Raw genomic sequence first — 23,540 nt, 5'->3', positions numbered from 1 at the left:
TACTGTACCTCTAGGGATAAAGGAAAATATCACGGACTCCTGAAAACACTCATCAAATTTCTCTTGAGCTTCTGCCGAAACCTTCCTATGATTAAGGAAGATTTCTTCTTCTGAGGAGGTGGGAAACTGGATGTGGTATGAAAATGGCCCATGACTCCAGATGAAAACTGTGACCTCGTTATAGTCAGTGAGGTGCATCAGGAGCCATAAGTGTCCTGTGCATGAGAAATCCGTGACTGATTGTGGGTACTAAGGTAAAAGTTCATGACATGTCAGGAACAGACCAATACAAGTAACAAGATCTCAAGAATCTGTGCCAGCTGGCTCGTTGGTCTAGGGGTATGATTCTCGCTTTGGGTGCGAGAGGTCCCGGGTTCAAATCCCGGACGAGCCCAATTTTTCTTCAGTTGCAGGGAAAAATCAAAACTTTTCCTAACTTCTCAATGATTTCCTTCTACATAAAAATCAGTTTTATTATAGTACAAAAGAGCACTATCTACTACATAATTGTCTAAGCGTCACTTCCATCTGTCCTTCTGTCTGTCTGTCACGGATATTCATTGGTCGCGGCCTCTGTCATGGAAATCCAAGTCCCTGATTGGTCGCGGCAAAACAGCCACGACCAATCAGCGACGGGCACAGTCCGGAAGAAAATGGCCGCTCCTTACTCCCCGCAGTCAGTGTCCCCGGCGCCCGCATACTCCCCTCCAGTCACCGCTCACACAGGGTTAATGCCGGCGCTAACGGACCGCGTTATTCCGCGGGTAACGCACTCCATAACCACTGCTATTAACCCTGTGTGTCCCCAACTTTATACTATTGACCCTGCCTATGCGGCATCAATAGTAAAAAAAATGTAATGTTAAAAATAATAAAAAAACAAAAAACCTGCTATACTCGCCCTCCGTTGTCTGCCGAGCCGCATGCGCCTGTCACCATCTTCCGTTCCGGCAATGCATTGCAAAATTACCCAGAAGACTTAGCGGTCTCGCGAGACCGCTAAGTCATCTGGGTAACTTCGCAATGCATCCTGTGAACGGAAGATGGCGGCAGCCGCGCGTGTATCGCCGGAGCTTTGGTGGATCCCAGGGGTGAGTATATAACTATTTATTATTTTAATTATTTTTTTAACAGGGATATGGTGCCCACACTGCTGTATACTACGTGGGCTGTGTTAGATACTGCGTGGCTGCTATATACTACATAGGCAGTGTTATATACTACGTGGGCTGTGTTATGTACTACATAGGCAGTGTTATATACTACGTGGCTGTGCTATATACTACATGGGCTATGTTCTATACTCAGCCCTCACACAGGGTTAATGGCAGCGCTAATGGATCGTGTTATGCCGCGGTGTAACGCACTCCATTAACCCAGCTATTAACCCTGTGTGACCAACTTTTTACTATTGATGATGCGTATGCAGCATCAATAGTAGAAAGATCTAATGTTACAAATAAAAATAATAAAAAAAAAAACAGGTTATTCTCACCCTTCGACGTCGCGCTGTCCTCGGCAGTGCAAGCAGCAGGTTCCGGTGCCAAGGATGCTATGCGTGAAGGACCTGCCATGACATCACGGTCATGTGACCGCAACGTCATCACAGATCCTGCACTCATGCCAACCCTGGGACCGGAAGCTGCCACGTGCACCGCACACAGGTGACAGGACTACAAGGGGCCTTCGGAAGGTGAGTATATGTTTATTTTTTATTTTAAGTCTTTTTTCACCACGCATATAGTGCCCACATTGCTATATACTACGTGGGCTGTGTTACATACTGCGTGGGCTGCGTTATATACTACATGGCTGCTATGTACTACGTGGGCAGTGTTATATACTATGTGGGCAATGTTATATACTGTGTGGGCTGCATTATATACTGCATGGCTGCTGTATACTACGTGGGCAGTGTTATATACCATGTGGGCAATGTTATATACTGCATGGGCTGCATTATATACTACATGGCTGCTATGTACTACGTGGAAAAACACAACCAACTAAAATACTATCAGGATATACTCAGTTAGACAACCTGCGTTTTCTTTGGTTACGTACTACGTGGGCAGTGTTATATACTATGTGGGCAATGTTATATACTGCGTGGGCTGTGTTATATACTGTTTGGCCTGTGTTATATGCTGCGTGGCCACTGTTCTGTACTGCGTGGCCAGTATTAACGCATTGGGTATTCAAGAATATATTGTGGCCTGTGCTATATACTATGTGGCTGATATACATACATATTCTAGAATACCCGATGCGTTAGAATCGGGCCACCATCTAGTAGTAGTTATATTCTTATACATAGAGGCAGTATTAGGCTATGTGCACACATTGCAGATTTTTATGTGTTTTTGGATGCACGGAATTGCATCAAATCAACAGTGTAGTGCAGCACCAATGTTCAGCATTTGTATAAGCTTCTTAGAGTGGATCCTCTACAAAATCCTCCATAAAAACTGCTTCAAAAGCTCTCGTATGATTTTGGAGAGGAAGCTCAACGTTTTTAAAGAGTTTTGAGATTTGAAGGAGGATTTTGAGAGTTTCTGTCACGCTCACGAAACTGTCACGCTCACGCCGTGACTTATGGGCGTGAGCCAGGGGGTTTGTGGCCCCACTGTGCCACAAACCGGACCACCCTGGAAGGGGCGTGACTAGGACAGCTGCCTGGGTTTTCCCTGGAGCCTCTGACGGTGAGGTCAGGCTTCTGCGGCAGGCAGCTGCCAGGTACCATGCCAGGGTTTGTGTCTGGCTGTGGCTGCTGATCCCACTTGGGGAGACAGCACACTAGGACAGGTGCGAGTAGCAGATGGCCTGGTGAGCACGGCTAGTACTCTGGCAGGCAGGCACGGCTGAGACACAGGGCAGACAGGTGCGGTGTATGAAGGAACAGGTTGGGACCTGTTCACACAGAAGGGTAAGGAAGCAAGCAGGAAGGAATGTGTGGCACCCCTAGGGGTATTTGCCACAAAAACAGTTACTGACACTGGATACAAATACTAAAATAGCAAGACTGCACTTCCACCTCCGGCCAGAAGGGGGAGCTCCAGAGACTCCCCTTGATCTATTCTGGTCTGAGAGAAGAACTGGCAGTTGGGCTAAGGAGCTGAAAGTGAGAGGTCATACAGCTGAATTTCTAACAGCCCTATGACGGTTTCCAGGCCCAAATCACCGGCCTGAGGAGAAAAGGGACAGAGAAAAAGGACATTGTGAGAACCGGGTAGCATTAATCACTACCCAGAACAGGCGCAAAGACGGATACCGGATCCGTGGCTGTATTCATTATATATAATACAGCAACCGGAAAAACGTGAGGTGATATCAGCTTCACTAGGGCCGGACGCAGCAACAGACACAGAGTTCAGCGGTACTCCTGGAGGGGGTAAGCCGATAAAAGGACTCGGGTTGCCCGTCGAACCAGGACCCAGAGGGGACAGATTGGGCCGGCAGCCAGTTCACATACAGTAGCAGGGCCACACAGAAACTGCGTACAATAAGAGGCGAAGACCCCGGCAGGGTCAAAGTAACTCAGAGTTCCCATACAGACTCCGGTGACAGGACTGGTTGTAAATCCCTTTATGTTGAAGTAAACTGGTTAAACATTTCAGTGCCTCAGACTTTCATTTGGACAATAGCTATCTATCCAGGATCAGGATCATCACCGCTGAGAGAACCTGCTGCTGATCAAGTAAGTGCCTGTTCCCTCATGATACCCCTTACACTGTGCATTGCCTGAGGCCACAGCACCGGGTCAAGCCACCCGTGACATCTCCCTCAAGAGACAGACCCCATTGGTCTGGTGCTGGGTACCCCAGTCTCCTGGGCGTCACAATTGGCGTCACGAACAGGATTCAGCCAGCCCGTATACTTGGTATTGTGTGCCGTGATTGGAGCCCAAAACTGTGAAAACTTGGATGAAAAATCTTGAAAATTTACTTTATTAAAGAAAATTCCATTTCCCATTAAAAACTATTGAAAGTGACTTTTCCCCATTGGTTATAATGGAGTAAAGATGGCCGCCATCACCTCATAACCGTTAGGCACGAGACTGTTAATTGAGCTACGCCATTACCTGAGCCCCAGTCTGACTGAAAAACTTCAGAATCCGCCATTACAGAGCGCGCGGCGGGCGGGAGCAGCAGGGGGCGTGTCATTGTGGGCGGCACCAAGCTGAGCGCTCTGACGTCAGAGCAAGGGGAAAACCAATCCTGCTGCACAGCGGAACGAATCTACACTATCCCGACGGAAGCGGAGGACCGGAAGGGTCCGGATTAACTAAGGGGGCACAGTATGTCGCAGCACGGAGACGCCGCAGCACCCGGCGACGCTAATGCAGCTGAAAGACAGAATGTCGATAGAGTCTGGTAGCGCAGTGGTGCAAGGAGTAGCGCCCATCATGCCGGTGCTGATGCCATATACCCTGGGTTGCCCGTGGCTTCCAATGTATGAAGGTGAGCCTAATACCCTTGACGATTTCAGAGAAAAGATGCTGGTCCATTTTGACATGTTCCCCGTGGGTGAAGTTCAGCGTGTTAGTCTCCTGATGATGCAGTTAAGTGGCCATGCTAAGCGAGAAGTCACAGCATGGGCAGCTGATCTAAATGGCACTGTTGAACGCATATTTGCTGGATTGAAAGCTACATTTGAAACCACTGCCGGCAGCAAAGCTAAAGTACGATTCTTTAATTGCAAACAAAAAGTTAATGAGGGCGTGAGAGACTTTGCCTTAAACCTGCAGGAAGCCCTTAAATCACTTACACTGGCTGAACCCATTTTTAACACCGGAGCGGATAAACTGCTAAGAGATCAATTTATTGAGGGACTCTACACCCCTTCTCACCGGGGGCATGTGAGTATGCTTGTTTTTAAGAACCCTGAATTGACATTTGCCCAATTAAAGGAGAGCGCTATACGTCTCCAGCTGGCAGAGGCACCTCGGGATCAGGAGCCTGCGCAACCCATTGCAGAGGCTCCTCAACAACAGGGAGTGCCAGTGACATCAGCTATGTCCGGGGCCATTGCTAAGCCCCTGGGGCCCAGTACTAATGAGGCTCTTCAACAAAAGCTTGACTCTTTAACTGATGTTGTTGCTTCAATGGCTAAAACCATGCAGGAGATGAGAGGACCCAAGATGGAGTTGGCAAACTGTAGAGAGGATGTTCCATGGATGAGACCCCGGAAATACCCGACATGGAGAGGACGACCCCGCGACCGCTACCAACCGGATGGACAGCCCATTTGCCGCCGTTGCCAGCAGCCAGGCCACTTTGCACGAGATTGTGATTTAAACGGGAATCCCATGGGAATGCAGGCCGCTTCACAGGAATGAACTTTCAAGGCCCAACACCCTGGCACAGGTACATCGGAGGACGACCCATTATCCCTATCGTGCTGGACGGAGTTCCCCTCAACGCTTTGCTGGACACAGGTTCCCAGATTTCATCTATACCGTATATCCTTTATAAGAGGTACTGGGCTGATGCAGATATTGATAAAGGGCCCTCTGATGTTGAACTAGATATATGGGCCAGTAATGGTAAGTTGGTACCAAAACTAGGATTCAGGGAGATGACCATAAAGATTGCTAAAGTAGAATTGAAGAAACAGGGTATAATTGTTGTTGATGTTGACCGGCGGAACTGTGAACCAACTGTATTGATAAGAATGAATGTGTTAGAGAACTGCTTTGCCGAAGTTATTTCTGTCTTACAGCAAATTGCTGAAACTGCCCAATCCTACCAGCAGAGAGTTCTCCGGAGGGAAATAAAAGTATTGATGTTAAGGCAACAGGTAGAAGTTGCAGGTGGAGAAATCGGCAGTGTCAGGGTAAGTGATTCAACGTCTATTGTAATCCCACCAAAAACAGAAATGCTGGTATGGTGTAGAGCAGCCATTGGTACTAAGGGACGAGATTATCAAGCCTTAATAGAACCAGTGTACACCGACAGAAGGCCCACTATACTCACAGCACGAGGGATAGTCGAGGTACACCGGGGACGAGTGCCGGTACGACTTTTGAACTGTGGAGAGGAAGAGGTCACTTTGCCAAGGTATGCTACAATGGCAAAGCTATATACTGTTGACAACAATGCCATCACAACCATTGAGCCCTTAGAACCAACCTGTCAGGTGGAAGTCAACGGCTCAGATGGAGAATTGGAGGATTGGTGCCAACAGCTACACGTGGGCATAAATTCAACACCTACCCATCAAAAACAAGGGGTGTATAGGCTAGTGACGGAATATGAACAAGTCTTCAGTAAACACCCATTGGACTTCGGACGGATAGAAGGGGTAGAACACACAATCCCCACCGGTGACCATCCCCCAATAAAAGAAAAATATAGACCCATACCGCCCGCTCACTATCAATGTGCAAAAGATATGCTGAGGGAGATGAAACAGGCCGGGGTAATAAGAGACAGCTGTAGCCCCTGGGCGGCCCCTCTAGTGATTGTCAAAAAAAAGGACGGAACCATGAGAATGTGCGTAGACTACCGGCGGATTAATAACATCACCCATAAAGACGCCTACCCCTTGCCTAGGATAGAAGAGTCCTTGACTGCTTTGAAATCTGCTAATTATTTTTCCACCTTAGACTTAACAAGCGGGTATTGGCAAGTCCCTGTGGCTGAGAGAGATAAGGAAAAGACGGCACTCACCACACCAATGGGTCTATGTGAATTTAATCGCATGCCATTCGGACTCTGCAACGCATGCGGTGCCTTCCAGCGGCTGATGGAATGCTGCCTCGGACACAAGAACTTCGAGACTGTCCTCCTGTACCTAGATGATGTGATCGTCTACTCAAAGACTTACGAACAACACTTAAAAGACTTGGCAGAAGTGTTCGAAGCCTTATCCAGGTATGGCATGAAAATCAAGCCATCCAAATGTCACCTTCTCAAGCCAAAGGTACAGTACCTGGGACACATCGTGAGTTCGGAGGGAGTAGCACCGGATCCCGAGAAAATAAGCGCCATAAGGGATTGGCCAAGACCTACCAACGCAAAAGAAGTGAGGCAATTCCTGGGATTGGTGGGTTACTATCGCAGATTTATAAAAGGATTTACCAAGTTGGCAGCACCCTTGCAAGACGCCTTGGTAGGGCAGACGAAGAAACCTTCAAACCGAAACCCTCCTTTTCAGTGGAACGATGAAAGGGAAGACTCCTTTGAACAACTAAAGAAGGCACTAACCGGAGAAGAGGTTCTGGCATACCCAGATTACCATCAACCTTTCATCCTCTACACCGATGCCAGTAATGTGGGACTAGGAGCGGTGTTGTCACAAAAGCAAGAAGGTCAGGAGAAAGTCATCGCCTTTGCAAGTAGAAAGCTCCGGCCAACTGAAAGAAATTCAGAAAATTACAGCTCCTTCAAATTGGAACTACTGGCAGTAGTTTGGGCTGTGACTGAACGTTTCAAACACTATCTGGCCGCTGCAGAATTTATTGTCTATACTGACAACAATCCGTTGACCCATCTGGACACAGCCAAATTAGGTGCGTTAGAACAGCGATGGATAGCCCGGTTATCTAATTACAACTTCATAATCAAGTATCGAGCAGGTCGCAAGAATGGAAATGCCGATGCCCTATCCCGGATGCCACACTTGAGAGATGTAGAAGAAGAAACGGGGGAGCTTGAAGAAATTGAACTACCAGCCTTCCATCATCCCAAGGCAAAACATCATCAGTCAAGTACCTATCAGAAACAACAAGAGGTGAATTTTAATCCGTTAGCACACCATAGATGGGCTGACACCCAAGACAGCAATCCGGCTGTGAAGTTGGTGAAGGAACTGTTAACTGAGCAAAGTGCATATCCCGATGAGGATGCCCCAAAAGAGACGCATCAACTCTGGAAAGAGAGAGGCAAAATGTTCCTGTATCAAGGGAAGCTCTGTAGAAGGTACATCAATCCGAAAACACATGAATTGGTTTGGCAGATTATCGTGCCTAAACAAGATGTGAAGATGGTCCTCGAAGCTTACCATAATGGTGCTGGTCACTTCGGTTGGAAAAAGTTAGAAGTACTTCTAAGAGAAAGATTTTATTGGGTCGGGATGAGAAAATCAATCGAACAGTGGTGCAGAAATTGTGGCCGGTGCAACCTCAGAAGAAACGATCAAAAGAACCAAAGAGCACCACTGCAGCCCATAATCACCAAACAACCACTTGAACTTGTAGCCATGGACCACGTGAAGTTGACACCAAGCCGGTCCGGCTATGTCTATGCCTTGACAATCGTGGACCATTATTCACGCTTCTTGGTAGTAGTACCCGTAAAAGATCTGACAGCAAAAACAGCAGCAAAAGCGTTCCAAACGTACTTTTGTAGACCCCATGGATATCCGGAACAGGTTCTCACCGACCAAGGTACAGCCTTTGAATCAGAGATCTTCAGAGAATTCTGTAATATGTATGGTTGCAAAAAGATCCGGACGACGGCCTATCATCCACAAACAAACGGCTTATGCGAGAAGATGAACCATATTGTAATAGACCTACTAAAGACTTTACCTGAGACAGAAAGGAATCAATGGCCAGAAAAATTGCCTGACTTGGTGGATCTGTATAATCATGTCCCGGTGAGCTCCACCAACTGCACCCCAGCTTACCTTATGCGTGCAAGACCCGGCCAATTACCAATCGATCTAGAAATGGGAATTCTGAAACCAGACGCAGAAGTTCAAGACTCCAATAGGGATATCATACGGCAAAAGCAATATCGCCAAGTGCAAGAGAGTGTGGAAAGAAGCCTTCAGCAAACTAGAGAAAGACAAGAGCGAACTTTCAACCAGAATGCTCTAGCGACCCCATTAAGACCGGGTGACCAAGTGCTCAAGAGAAATCGTCGAACCAATAAACTAGACAATCAGTGGGAAGCCGTACCCTACACAGTTTTACCAACAAGAATGGATAATCCTAAAATGTGTCTCATTAGCAAAAATGGAGTCTTAACATCTGTACTAGTGTCAAGAGACAATCTTAAATTATGTCCGGAAGCATTGAAAGAGCCAGAAGTTGTCCAGCCAGAACCAGAAGTTATTCAACCCATGCAGGTCCAACCAGTAAAGGAAAAAGAAGAGGAAATGTATCACACCTGTATAGGAGACTTTCCCAAAACCCTACTAACATACCATGGTGCAGTAGTGGTTCCCATGGTGGCCTTTTACCCAACACCGAACCCAATACCAGAAGTCTCAAGACAGGAAGAGGCTGACCCCGTACTACAGGAGGTTCCAGGCCAGGAAGAACAGATTCCTGATCAGAGTAATCCCATTCACGGTGGACTTGCCAACTCCATAGTCGTGGAATTATCTTTAGCAGAGCGGGCAGATACTACATCCGCAGTAGACAGTAGTACACCACATGAAGAGACACCGCTATTACGTAGATCACAGCGTAGTACCCAGGGTCAATTACCGGCCAGGTATGCGGATTACCAACTATAAAACTATAGTCATTGTTATCATTCTGCAACGTTTAAGCCCAGTACCTACAGAGACTTGTCTGTATGAACTTATTGCATATTCTTGAACTTTTTATCAGCCCGGAGGCACTAAATCAAAGCTCCGGAAAGACTGCTTTTTGAACTTTGCTTTTTGCTCTTTTTGAACTTTCTTTAGACTTTACATTGGTAACTCCGTTGGAAAAATGGAACTAAATTCTTGGACACAAAGTGCAGTGCCTTTCCTAGTACCTTCAAGGATAGAACTGTATTAATGGACGCTATTTGAAGTGACTTTTTACAGAACTCTATTTTTGTTTCCTTGAGTGGTTTTTGTAACTTTTCATTTTTAAGACTCTGTACATATTAATTGTTATTTCAAAATGTTATCGTCCCACAGTCCCGGAGTACTGTTCTTAACTAAGGGGGAATGTGGCACCCCTAGAGGTATTTGCCACAAAAACAGTTACTGACACTGGATACAAATACTAAAATAGCAAGACTGCACTACCACCTCAGGCCAGAAGGAGGAGCTCCAGAGACTCCCCTTGATCTATTCTGGTCTGAGAGAAGAACTGGCAGGTGGGCTAAAAAGCTGAAAGAGAGAGGTCATACAGCTGAATTTCTAACAGCCCTATGACGGTTTCCAGGCCCAAATCACCGGCCTGAGGAGAAGAGGGATAGAGAAAAAGGACATTGTGAGAACCGGGTAGCATTAATCACTACCCAGAACAGGCGCAAAGATGGATACCGGATCCGTGGCTGTATTCATTATATATAATACAGCAACCGGAAAAACGTGAGGTGATATCAGCTTCACTAGGGCCGGACGCAGCAACAGACACAGAGTTCAGCGGTACTCCCGGAGGGGGTAAGCCGATAAAAGGGACTCGGGTTGCCCGTTGAACCAGGACCCGGAGGGGACAGATTGGGCCGGCAGCCAGTTCATATACAGCAGCAGGGCCACACAGAAACTGCATACAATAAGAGGCGAAGACCCCGGCAGGGTCAAAGTAACTCAGAGTTCCCATACAGACTCCGGTGACAGGACTGGTTGTAAATCCCTTTATGTTGAAGTAAACTGGTTAAACGTTTCAGTGCCTCAGACTTTCATTTGGACAATAGCCATCTATCCAGGATCGGGATCATCACCGCTGGGAGAACCTGCTGCTGATCAAGTAAGTGCCTGTTCCCTCACGATACCCCTTACACTGTGCATTGCCTGAGGCCACAGCATCGGGTCAAGCCACCCGTGACATCTCCCTCAAGAGACAGACCCCATTGGTCCGGTGCTGGGTACCCCGGTCTCCTGGGCGTCACAAATGAAGTATGAAGGAACAGGTTTAGACCTGTTCACACAGGAGGAGAACCGCAAGGTATGCGGAGAAGAGCTGCAGCAAGAGATTCTGCAGCAGCAAGAGCCAGCATGAAGCAGAACCGCAGGAGCATGGAGCACAGGCAGAGCGACAAGGGTAGAACCACAAAGTGCAGAGCCAAGAGCAGAGCGAAGGCGCAGAGTGCAGAGCAAAGTCACAGGTTGAAGAGCAAGGAGCAAAGCAAGGTCGCAGAGTGCGGAGCCGAGAGCAGAGCAGAGAGGAACTGCAGGGAAAGAAGCCACAGACAAGGAGGCAGAGGTAGGACAGAGTTCAGACAAGGTAACGATACAAGACAAGGTACAGAAACAAAGACACAGGGACCAGGATATTCTGCCTCCTCGAGTGCGGACAGACAAGTACAAGACAGAGCAGGGAATATACACAGGGACCAGGATATTCTGCCTCCTGGAGGGCGGACGTACAGGAACAAGGCACGGACAAAGACACTGAGACCAGGATATACAGCCTCCTGAAGGGCAGACAGAACAGCCAAGCAAAGCTAGGAGCAGAGCCTCCAGAGAAGGAGGACCACAGAGCAAGACCTGGCAGCTCAGTAACTAGACACTAACTGAGTTTAGACATTGCACATGCAAGTTCCACAGGGTGGAGCTGCCCTAAATACTAGAAACCTCTTGATAATTGGTCAGGGACACATTAGACAGGTGCACCCCGATTCCATAAGAAGCAGAGAATTCTGGCACCGCCCCCTATGCACACAGCCAGGAAGCATGCAGAGAGCAGGCAGAAAGCAAGAGACACTGAACATGGAGCCGGCAGCAGACAGAAATCACAAGATGACCTGGAGCAGTGAGTAAGATGGTGTGTGAGGGATGGGAGGCCATGCAGTGATGCCGGCAGAGTTGTTACAGTTTCGACCTAGTTTTAGCACCAAAAAATTCTTAAAAAACAAGGATAAATGCACACAACGTCTTTGTTCTGAGTTTTAGTAAGGAAGCTGTTTCAGGAAAACGTTTTCCCACTGCCTCTCCATTTGTAAGAGAATGCCTAATTTGATTTCCTTGGCTTATGTATGGACTCATCACACTTCCCACCCCCTAACAAATGCCCTGCTGTAGTATTCTCGAAATGTGGTGCTTTCTTCTTATTAATCTATTTGTAATCTTGCCTGAAGAAGGAGCCTCTGTGCCCTGAAAGCTGCAAACATATTATTTTCTGGTGAGCCAATAAAGGTATCACTCGTAGAACACTTCTGTCATCATTGGGCAGAAAAGTATTCGCATCGATTTTTCTGCCTATCACAGTACCACAATACAATTTGTTATTGCACATCTGGAAAACGTTGATGGTCTTTTTCCTGAAGTACCTCTGTTGGTGGCTTTGCCATCGTTCGTTTGCTGATTTTTTCTTTTTTTATTCCTACTATAGCGGTGAGCATCTTCCTACCAGAAGTTGCCCGAAAAACGACGATGTTGTTTCTTTTTACCACTTTACGGTTCTCGAACCCTGAAGCACTAAAAAGAAGTAACACACGACTGAACATATGGTTTTTACATTACTGTGTATTATTTTCCACTGTTTACTGCGGGGTTTACAGGGCTTTTTAATGGGGGTTCCCTGAAAAATACATCATGTGCCCATACCCTATGGCTTTTGTGCACACAGAGAAGTTTTGCATTTTTTTCAGAGCAGAAACTGTCAAGCCCTCCAAATCCTCAAAAACACAAAACTTCCCAAAAGCTTGAAGTTTCTGCTGACTTTCCTCTGATAAAAACTCGGCAAACTGACTGTGTGCGCATATTGTTTCTGCTCCAAACACTCCTTGAAAAGATCTATATGCACATAGCTTTACAATTGAAATTAATAAGAAATAATTTATGCATTTTTTGATAGCAATCCTTTTTTTTCAGACATTTTGGGAATGAACCTGCTACTAAATAACTCCTTAAAAACTATTGTGCGCAAACGGCCTAAGTCTGTAAATTCTGTGTGTTTATACTGCCACCTACTGGAGGACCAGTGCAAAAACAGGAAAAATACTTATTTGAATGTAAATACAGATTGTAGATATCTGATCACTTTTGTGTCATAGGTAAAAATTGGGTAATTTATAATGTAATAATAACTATGTATAAAGATTGTACACTGAAATATGATCAAATACAGTAATCATTGCTATAAAATAATCCTGGCAGCGGTGGGATTCGAACCCACGCCCCCGAAGAGACTGGAGCCTTAATCCAGCGCCTTAGACCGCTCGGCCACGCTACCGGTTGGCAGGCTTGTGTTTTGGGTGTTTTGTTGTAAAAAAAAAAGATAAATTGCGAATGCTGAATCTGCCTTCATTGAACTTGAATGGTAGCTCCTCAATGCACCTCCTCCCAGTGTTCAGTACAAGCTGCAGCTCATGGGGTTTTTTTTTCTGTGTTATCAGATTGTAATCAGAAAGATATATTACCACCTAGAGGTTAGATTGTGTAGGGTGCTAGCAGGTGCGTAGGATGCAGTGACACACACAGGAGTCAGAGCAAGGGTTAACAGGTTCTTTATATACAGGAACAGTATTGGTACAAGCAGGGGGTGAAGGATGTGATTGGAGGATAGGGGAAAAGTCAAATGCAATAGCATATAACGGATTAATTTATCAGTATCTGTGCGCTCGAGGAAGGTGGCTGGAAGATCCCACGGTGGCAGCACCACAGACGGCGCGAGGTATCTCTGCTCCGGTCCCGCAGATGTTCTCCTTGCAACTACAAATTCTCCGGGTTCTTTGGCATGTGATCTCCTGATCCGTGCACACGGTGGAGTAGAGGTGATGGTCGGCGGCACAGAAGATTCCGAAGGTTCAGTAGGCAAGGCCGCTGTAGAAGCACACAGTCCAGCGGACACGGGCCGGTCCTCAGCAGGCACCTCAAGGATGGGACTAAGCAGTGCTTCTGCAGTGGTGAGCGGATCCAAGGTACGTGCTCTATCCTGGTCACTACCTCGTGTAGAAGTCTCTCTGGGCTGAGGGTAGGATGTTTCGGCAGTCTGGCTAGCTGGGGGTGTAGGCACAGTTAGCGGGCATGGCTTCATGGAGAGGGAGTTAACCGTCTCTCTACTCACAAGCTTGTTCCTCGCCAAGAGTCCCATCTTCCCGCTCAAACTGCTATTTATGTCAGACCTGCTCGATCTTGTTCAGACATGGGGACTTGCCAGTAGCCGCTGGCAATGTCCAGTGTAGAGAAGAACCTGGCTTTCCCCAGAGCAGACAGGGACTCCTCAATCCCTGGCAGCTGGTACGAATCCTTCACTGTACAGGCATTGCATTTTCAGTAATCCACACAAAAACGCAAGGTGCCATCTTTCTTTCGTACCAACACAATTGGGGCACCTCACGGACTCTGGCTCTCCCTGATCACACCGGCCTGCAACATCTGATTCAACATGCTTTTCACTTCATGGTACAACTGTGGGAGAATTTCCCAGTAACGCTCCCGCAGTGCTTCCAGTTAGTATTTTGTGCGTAGTGGTCGTGGTGCAGCCAAAATCATCTTCGTGGAGGACAAAGACTTCCTTATACTTCCCCAGAATAGTTTCTACCTGTTGCACCTGAGCGGGTTTGAGTTTGGCCAGTTCAGCCCGCTTTTGTTCCAATATGGGTCGGCCCTCCTGGATGTAACGAGGTTCTGACACTGAAATGGAGTTCACTAACACAGTCCAGGGGTCTCCAGGTTGTACCTCCAACTGCACTCTTTGAGGGGGCATTACTTCTTCAGGTAGGTTCATGATTCGGGCCACCACACTTCTGGGAATGACAGTAATGTCCCGATCTCCTAAGTTAATCCACCGCACCGGAATGGTTCCTTCACTTACAATGGCCAACATATGTGCCACTAGGAGTCCCCTGGGTAGTTCTTCAGAAGATCTTCTATTAAGGTACCTTCACACATAACGATATTGTTAACGATATCGTTGCTTTTTGTGACGTAGCAACGATATCGTTAAGGAAATCGTTCTGTGTGACAGCGACCAACGATCAGGCCCCTGCTAGGAGATCGTTGGTCGCTGAGGAAAGTCCAGAACTTTATTTTGTCGCTGGACTCCCTGCAGACATCGCTGGATCGGTGTGTGTGACACCGATCCAGCGATGTCTTCACTGGTAACCAGGGTAAACATCGGGTTACTAAGCGCAGGGCCGCACTTAGTAACCCGATGTTTACCCTGGTTACCAGCGTAAAAGTAAAAAAAAACAAACACTACATACTTACCTTCTGTCTGTCCCCGGCGCTCAGCTTCTCTGCACTCCTCCTGCACTGGCTGTGAGCGTCGGTCAGCCGGAAAGCAGAGCGGTGACGTCACCGCTCTGCTTTCCGGCCGCTGTGCTCAGTCAGTGCAGGAGGAGTGCAGAGAAGCTGAGCGCCGGGGACAGACAGCGGTAGGTAAGTATGTGGTGTTTGTTTTTTTTACTTTTACGCTGGTAACCAGGGTAAACATCGGGTTACTAAGCGCGGCCCTGCGCTTAGTAACCTGATGTTTACCCTGGCTACCCGGGGACCTCGGGATCGTTGGTCGCTGGAGAGCTGTCTGTGTGACAGCTCTCCATCGACCAAACAGCGACGCTGCAGCGATCGACATCGTTGTCGGTATCGCTGCAGCGTCGCTGAGTGTGAAGGTACCTTTAGATCAGGCCCGCCTGATCTAGATCTAGATCTAGGCAATGTGCCAAGCAGCCACCCCCTCCATTAGTTTCGCAGGTCGAGAGTGGCTGCCTCATCGGTTATGCTGCACCTGTTTTTTCTTTCTTAACCACATGGGTCCACTGCATCCTGATAGTGCATTTGTTTGAGGCCTAGGCAGGTAAGCATCTCTGCCTTATTTTGCTGTTTTTTCAAATTTTTGGAGGATCTCTGAATCCTCTTTTTGTGCTTTTGCTGTTTAGAGATAGGACTCATGAGCGTGGGGACCCTTGTCGCGGGTCATGAGCTTCCGCATTTTGGCCAAAATATCAACTAATACCTCACATAAACTTTTTTATGTGTTTTTTGCAATTTTTTCTGGGGTGCAGTTGGGCCCTTTTTTGTCTTGTAAACTGTGGTGTCTGTTCACATGGGGTGCATTTCTTTAGCGCTGGGCAGGCCCGCCTGATCTAATAGAAGGGTGTCACTACTAGGCTTGCCTGGATGCTGTGCATCTCCATTGTGTGAACAGCGCCGCATACAAGTCTTTTATGTGCAGCAATGTGCCAAGCAGCCACCCCCTCCATTAGTTTGGCAGGTCGAGAGTAGCTGCCTCATCGGTTATGCTGCACCTGTGTTTTTTCTATCTTAACCACATGGGTCCACTGCATCCTGATAGTGCATTTATCTGAGGCCTAGGCAGGTAAGCATCTCTGCCTTATTTTGCTGTTTTTTCAAATGTCTGGAAGGAACATCGCTGCAGGAACGTGGCCAGGTAGGAGAAAGGTTTTGTTTTTATTTTTATTGAAAGCGGCAAGCACGGGGCAGGATGGGAGACACGGAGGCAGAATGGGAGACATGGAGCAGAATAGAGAGACGGGGCAGGATTTAAGCACATGGTGCAGGATGTGAGACACGGGGGCAGAATAGAGACATGAGGCAGAATGGAGACATGGGGCAGGATGGGAGACACGGAGGCAGGATGGGAGATACGGGGGCAGGATGGGAGACACGGGGGCAGAATGGGAGACATGGAGCAGAATAGAGAGACGGGGCAGGATTTAAGCACATGGTGCAGGATTTAAGCACATGGTGCAGGATGTGAGACACGGGGGCAGAATAGAGACATGAGGCAGAATGGAGACATGGGGCAGGATGGGAGACACGGAGGCAGGATGGGAGATACGGAGGCAGGATGGGAGACACGGGGCAGGATTTAAGCACATGGTGCAGGATGTGAGACACGGCAGGATTGGAGACACGGGGGCAGGATGGGAGACACAGAGGCAGGATAGGAGACACGGGGGCAGGATGTGAGACACGAAGGCAGGATGGGAGACATGGGGGCAGGATGGGAGACACGGAGGCAGGATGGGAGACATGGGGGCAGGATGGGAGACACGGAGGCAGGATGGGAGACATGGGGGCAGGATGTGAGACACGGAGGCAGGATGAGAGACACGGAGGCAGGATGGGAGACACGGAGGCAGGATGGGAGACACGGAGGCAGGATGGGAGACACGGAGGCAGGATGGGAGATACGGAGGCAGGATGGGAGACATGGGGCAGGATGGGAGACACAGAGGCAGGATGGGAGACACTGGGCAGGATTGGAGACACGGGGGCAGGATGGGTGACATGGGGGCAGGATGTGAGACACGGGGGCAGAATGGGAGACATGGAGCAGAATGGAGACATGAGGCAGAATGGAGACATGGGGCAGGATGGGAGACACAGAGGCAGGATAGGAGACACGGGGCAGGATTTAAGCACATGTTGCAGGATGTGAGACACAGGGCACGATGGGAGACATGGGGCAGGATTGGAGACACGGGGGCAGGATGGGAGACATGGGGGCAGGATGTGAGACCCGGGGGCAGAATGGGAGACATGGAGCAGAATGGAGACATGAGGCAGAATGGAGACATGGGGCAGGATGGGAGACACAGAGGCAGGATAGGAGACACGGGGCAGTATTTAAGCACATGGTGCAGGATGTGAGACACAGGGCAGGATGGGAGACATTGGGCAGGATGGGAGGCATGGGGGCAGGATGGGAGACACGGGGCAGGATATGAGACACGGGGCAGAATGGGACACATGTAGCAGATTGGAGACATGGGGCAGGAATATGGGGCAGGATGCAAACAGATGGGGCAAGACTGTGACAGTTGGGGCAGGGTCTTGGGGCAGGATAGGGACAGATGGAGCAGGGTCATGGTGCAGGAAGGAGACAGATGGAGCAGAGTCATTGGGGAGGATGGAGACAGATGGGGCAGGATCATGGTGCAGGAAGGGGACACATGATGCAGGATCATGGGGCAGGATGGATACGATGGAGACAGCTGAGGCAGGATAATGGGACAGATGGGCAGGATCATGGGACAGATAGGGCAGGATGGAGACAGATGGGGCAGAATTGGGAGATCATATGGGCAGAATTGCTACTCATGAGGGCAGGATGGGAGAACATATGGCTGGAGCCAGGAATGAGATATACTGGGCCAGGATGGGGGATATTATTACCATAGGAGCTAATTAAGGGATATTATTACTGAAGTGATGTATTTATTTTATTTTTTTGCGGATACTGTTTTAAATGGGGGCAGTCCTGTTACTGTGCAAAGAGACACTATGTCACGTTTTTTTCTTCATCTGGTGTAGTGTAGAATTTGGGAAAAATTTAAGTAATGTGTTCTGCAAGCAGAGCTCGAGATAACTGTGTTATTTCTTGCATAGACGAGCCCTGGCTGGAAGAAGTGATGGCGGTCTGTGCTGGATGAAGATGAAAAGCAAAGATGAAGGACTTAACCTAGAGATGTCACTGGTGAGGCAGTGTGTTTCCTGTACACTGACACTATACACTGTATACTATATACAGAGGTCCTGTGTACAATGTTATCAGTAATCACTGCATTACCTTTACACTGACACTGTATACAGAGCTTCTGTGTATAATGTCACTGGTGATCCCTGTATTACCTGTACACTATACACTATATACAGAGCTCCTGTGTATAATGTCACCAGTGATCACTGTATTACCTGTACACAGACACTGCATACTAAGTACAGATCTCCTGTGTATAATGGCACTTATGGTTATAGTGGATCGCCCCCAGACGCAGGGCCGTGGGTTACTCGGTACCGGTCCTCTGCTGGCTCAGTTCTGGGGATGTCACGGTGGCTGGGCCCCATCCGTGACCCTGCTAAGGGGCATCCAATAAGGGGGTAATGGTGCGTAGTGCGAGGAATAACGAGGACACAGGGTTCAGTTTCTTTACCTTTTAATGAAGGTTTCAGGATCCTCAATCCAGGGCACTGTCAACGGGGCTGTCTGAGACCGGCCGGTCCGAAGGCACATCCGGAGTTCTCTTTTCAGGTGGAAATCAGTCTCTACCCACTAGCGCCTGTGTGTTGTAGTGCTTCCCTGCTGAGCATTCAGGATAGTCCTTACAACTTCTGTTCTCGTTCTCTCTAGATCTTTCCTTTCTCCGTCCCCCAGGTATGTTATGGCTAGGACGCACCTTTATGACAGGTAGGCCTGGAGTTATTCTGGAACCCTAGTGTCGCCCCTCTCCCACGATTGCCTCCTATGTCCTTCTTAGGTGTTGTATGGTAGACAGCCAACCTGTAATTAACTGTCCTGCCGCTGCTTGAAGTAATGCGTGGAGACTGTTACTTCCTCGGTGCTCCGGCCGCCGGCTATGCGCCTCAGTAGAATGTTGCCGTTCTCGGGGCACGACTCCTACTGCTGATCTCGTTTGTGCTGATCTCGTTTCTCACTGTCTCACAATATCCTTCGCTTCGTGTCACTTTCTTAGGATAGCGCCGCAAGGTAGTGCAGGCGCGGTTCCGTAACGTTCTGTTCACTAGGTACCTGCCAGATTTCCCAGTTCTGACAGGTCCTCCCTGGAGCTGTCCCAGGCGTCGTTCTGTCTAACTTCCTGTCCAACCCCTAGTTTTACCAATGTGAGGAATGGCCCAATAAATAAGCCTTTTACTCCCCCTAGTGGCCGGAGTGTGAAGTGTAATGTGTGCTGGTGATACCTGGTCAAAGAACTCCTTTAGTGCAGTCAGACATACCATCACTCCCCTTAGTGGCAGAGCGACGTTACTGCAACGACCAGATCTCTGGGGCGCTGCAATAGTATTGCTTTTTTTTTTATTAATGATCATTATTGTAGTATTCATTAACTATATGGTGGTAATATGTTGTCCGGCCATGGTGTGGTTGTATTTGTTCCTTGTATGTGATATAATTGGTCACCATGTGATGGTAATATGTGGTCTGGACATGGTGTGGCGGTATTTGTTCCTTGTATGTGGTATTATAGGTCACTATGTGGTGGTAATATGGTGTCTGGTCATGGTGAGGTGGTATTTGTCCCTTGTATATGATATTATTGGTAATTTTAAATATTGAAAAATAAATACAAATATACCTAAATTGTATTGGATATTTTAACAAATGTTTAATAGGTTAGAGTAGGGCGCGGCCAAAAGAGTCTACCTTGTCATGGTGGCAGATTAAAAAAATCTTTTGGCCAAAACAAGAGCTGCTGGCTATATGTGTGATCTGGTGATGGGAACTGTTATGAGTGATTAGTGAGAAGTGGAATTTTTCCAAGAGAGAGCGGTGGGATTGTGGGCAGTTTGAGGGGTGGAGGTGGGGCTGGGGAGGAGCCTGGGTGGAGTCTGAAGGGGGCCCTGAAAATTTTGCCAGTATGGGGCCCTGAAATTCCTAGTAGCAGCCCTGGCCCTATGTATAAGCTCATGTTAAAATCGCATCGCAGTCAGATAGTGATCACTGAATTCCGATGTAAATCGGATGCTAGGTGGGAAAAATTGGATTGTACCTTCATGTCACTCACATTAAACTCATGCGACTCTTGGCAGGGAGCCTTGGACCAATTTTTCATACGTTTAATGTGACTCCGGCCTAAGAGGGCTGATCCTACTGACAGAAAATCTTGAAGGAACGTTGGTGAAACACAAGTCTAAACTCACCGAGCTCAGCCCAGAGGCACACACATTACCAGCTTAGATCCAGTGTATGAGAAATCCGTGACTGATTGTGGTAAAAGTTAATGACATGTCAGGAAATAACAGGTGACTGTCACCTGTGCAAATACAAGTAATGAGATATCAGCAAACGCATCCAGCTGGCTCGTTGGTCTAGGGGTATGATTCTCGCTTTGGGTGCGAGAGGTCCCGGGTTCAAATCCCGGACGAGCCCAATTTTTCTTCAGTTGCAGGGAAAATCAAAGCTTTTCCTCATTTCTCTGTGATTTACTTCTATGTAAAAATCAGTATTATTATAGTACAAAAGAGCACTATTATAGTAGTTATATTCTTGTACATAGGAGCAGTATTATAGTAGTTATATTCTTATACATAGGGGGCAGTATTATAGTAGTTATATTCTTGTACATAGGAGCAGTATTATAGTAGTTATATTCTTGTACATAGGAGCAGTATTATAGTAGTTATATTCTTGTACATAGGGGGCAGTATTATAGTAGTTATATTCTTGTACATAGGGGCAGTATTATAGTAGTTATATTCTTGTACATAAGGGGCAGTATTATAGTAGTTATATTCTTGTACATAGGATCAGTATTATAGTAGTTATATCCTTGCACATAGGGAGCAGTATTATAGTAGATATATTCTTGTACATAGGAGCAGTATTATAGTAGTTATATTCTTGCACATAAGGAGCAGTATTATAGTAGTTATATTCTTGTACATAAGGGCAGTATTATAGTAGTTATATTCTTGCACATAAGGAGCAGTATTATAGTAGTTATATTCTTGTACATAGGGGCAGTATTATAGTAGTTATATTCTTGTACATAGGAAGCAGTGTTATTGTAGTTATATTCTTGTAAATAGGAGGCAGTATTATAGTAGTTATATTCTTGTACATAGGGGCAGTATTATAGTAGTTATATTCTTGTACATAGGAGGCAGTATTATAGCAGTTATATTCTTGTACATAGGGGCAGTATTATAGTAGTTATATTCTTGTACATAGGGGCAGTATTATAGTAGTTATATTCTTGTACATAGGAGCAGTATTATAGTAGTTATATTCTTGTACATAGATGCAGTATTATAGTAGGTATATTCTCGTACATAGGGCAGTCTTATAGTAGTTATATTCTCGTACGTAGGGCAGTATTATAGTAGATATATTCTTGTACATAGGGGGCAGTAGTATAGTAGTTATATTCTTGTACATAGGAGCAGTATTATAGTAGTTATGTTCTTGTACATAGGGAGCAGTATTATAGTAGTTATATTCTTGTACATAGGGAGCAGTATTATAGCAGTTATATTCTTGTACATAGGGGCAGTATTATAGTAGTTATATTCTTGTACATAGGATCAGTATTATAGTAGTTATATTCTTGTACATAGATGCAGTATTATAGTAGTTATATTCTTGTACATAGGGAGCAGTATTATAGTAGTTATATTCTTGTACATAGGAGCAGTATTATAGTAGTTATATTCTTGTACATAGGGGTAGTATTATAGTAGTTATATTCTCGTACATAGGGCAGTCTTATAGTAGTTATATTCTCGTACGTAGGGCAGTATTATAGTAGATATATTCTTGTACATAGGGGGCAGTAGTATAGTAGTTATATTCTTGTACATAGGAGCAGTATTATAGTAGTTATGTTCTTGTACATAGGGAGCAGTATTATAGTAGTTATATTCTTGTATATAGGGAGCAGTATTATAGCAGTTATATTCTTGTACATAGGGGCAGTATTATAGTAGTTATATTCTTGTACATAGGATCAGTATTATAGTAGTTATATTCTTGTACATAGATGCAGTATTATAGTAGTTATATTCTTGTACATAGGGAGCAGTATTATAGTAGTTATATTCTTGTACATAGGAGCAGTATTATAGTAGTTATATTCTTGTACATAGGAGCAGTATTATAGTAGTTATATTCTTGTACATAGGGGCAGTATTATAGTAGTTATATTCTTGAAAATTATTATTTTTATTATTATTTATTTATATAGCACCATTAATTCCATGGTGCTGTACATGAGATGGGGTTACATCAGAATACAAATATCACTTACAGTAAACAAAACTAACAATGACAGACTGGTACAGAGGGAAGAGGACCCTGCCCTTGCGGGCTTACATTTTACAGGATTATGGGGAAGGAGACAGTAGGTCAAGGCAGGGTCGGACTGGCCCACCGGGATACCGGTGAAATGCCCGGTGAGCCCCGACCCAGAGAGGAGGAGGAGAAAGAAAAAAGAAAAAAAAAAGGCGCGGGCCCTTTAAATCTTTGAGCGCCGCCACGACCAGAGACCAACCCCACGCCCCCCCCCAGGTGCCAGCCCTGGCATCGGTCCCCCGGGGCCCCTTTCTAATACTCACCTCTCGTAGTTCCTGCGGCAGCTGCAGCGTCTTCAGCGCCCTCTGACCCTGCAACGTCTCAGGGCAGAGGGCGCGATGACGTCATCACTGTGCGCGCCTTCAGCCTCTCTGTCCTGAGCGTTGCAGAGCCGGAGAGACGCTGAGTGCACCGGACCTGCGCTGGGAACGGGAGAGGTGAGGATTTTTTTTTTTTAATGTCTATTCTATGGGGGCTGTGCCTGTGCTGCATTACATTCTATGAGGCCTGTACTGTATTACATTCTATGGGGGCTGTGCCTGTGCTGCATTAAATTCTATGGGGCCTGTACTGTATTACATTCTATGGGGGCTGTGCTGTATTACATTCTATGGGGGCTGTGCTGTATTACATTATATGGGGCCTGTACTGTATTACATTCTATGGGGGCTGTGCTGTATTACATTCTATGGGGGCTGTACTGTATTAAATTCTATGGGGGCTGGCTGCATTACATTCTATGGGGCTGTGCTGCATTACATACTATGGGGCTGTGCTGTATTACATTCTATGGGGGCTGTACTGTATTACATTCTATGGGGGCTGCGCTGCATTACATTCTATGGGGGCTGTGCTGTATTACATTCTATGGGGGCTGCGCTGCATTACATTCTATGGGGGCTGTGCTGTATTACATTCTATGGGG

General features: G+C 46.8%; 3 non-coding genes across 3 annotated transcripts; 2 read left to right on the top strand and 1 right to left on the bottom strand.

Annotated features, from left to right (window-relative positions):
• Positions 1 to 322: 322 nt before the first annotated feature.
• On the top strand, positions 323 to 394 carry TRNAP-UGG (transfer RNA proline (anticodon UGG)). The gene has a single exon. It is a non-coding gene; the product is annotated as a tRNA-Pro (tRNA).
• A 12,593-nt stretch (positions 395 to 12,987) lies between these two features.
• Positions 12,988 to 13,069, bottom strand: TRNAL-AAG (transfer RNA leucine (anticodon AAG)). The gene has a single exon. It is a non-coding gene; the product is annotated as a tRNA-Leu (tRNA).
• A 7,554-nt stretch (positions 13,070 to 20,623) lies between these two features.
• Positions 20,624 to 20,695, top strand: TRNAP-UGG (transfer RNA proline (anticodon UGG)). Its single transcript has one exon. It is a non-coding gene; the product is annotated as a tRNA-Pro (tRNA).
• The last annotated feature ends 2,845 nt before the right edge of the window (positions 20,696 to 23,540 follow it).

Source organism: Ranitomeya imitator, chromosome 4 (genome assembly GCF_032444005.1).
Source record: "Ranitomeya imitator isolate aRanImi1 chromosome 4, aRanImi1.pri, whole genome shotgun sequence".
NCBI classification, from domain to species: domain Eukaryota; kingdom Metazoa; phylum Chordata; class Amphibia; order Anura; family Dendrobatidae; genus Ranitomeya; species Ranitomeya imitator.
The sequence above is the reverse complement of the archived record's forward strand: the minus strand, read 5'-3'. Positions and strand labels throughout refer to the sequence as shown.